Genomic DNA, 671 nt, shown 5'->3' on the forward strand with positions numbered 1-671 from the left:
TTTTATGTTTCTTGTTTGAGTCTAGTGTCTAATTTTAAGTTTGGTGTCAATTGCATGTCTTTATTCTTCTAATTTATGAAAATTACATGCATTATGCTCTTCATTGATCTTCAAGTTGTTCTTGATGATTTGATTGCTCTGATCTTTAAATTCTCTTGTCTTGAGTGTTTTGTTTTTTCTCATATGCATTCTCAATTTGTTAGTGTCAATAGTATACAAACTTCTAAGTTTGGTGTCTTGCATGCATTGTTTATTTGATCTTAGTTTCATTTTGATTATTGCTCATCATTAAAAATTCAAAAAAAAAATTTAATTTGTGTCTTTTCAAGTCAATAATACAGAGAATTGAAGATTCAGAACATGCAGCAGAGGAATTACACAGAAAAAGCTGGGCGTCCAAAATGCCCAGTGAAGAAGGAAAATTGGCGTTTAAACGCCAGCCAGGGCACCTGGCTGGGCGTTTAATGCCCAAAAGGGTAGCATTTTGGGCGTTAAACGCTAGAATGGATACCATTCTGGGCGTTTAATGCCAGGATGACACTAGAGGGAAGATTTTGTTTTTAATTCAAATTTTTTTCAAGTTTTCATAATTTTTCAAACCATATATTTTCAATCATATATTTTCAAAATCAATTTCTTTCCATTTTCAAAAATACTTGCTAACAATTAAT

Source organism: Arachis duranensis, chromosome 4 (genome assembly GCF_000817695.3).
Source record: "Arachis duranensis cultivar V14167 chromosome 4, aradu.V14167.gnm2.J7QH, whole genome shotgun sequence".
NCBI classification, from domain to species: Eukaryota; Viridiplantae; Streptophyta; class Magnoliopsida; order Fabales; family Fabaceae; genus Arachis; species Arachis duranensis.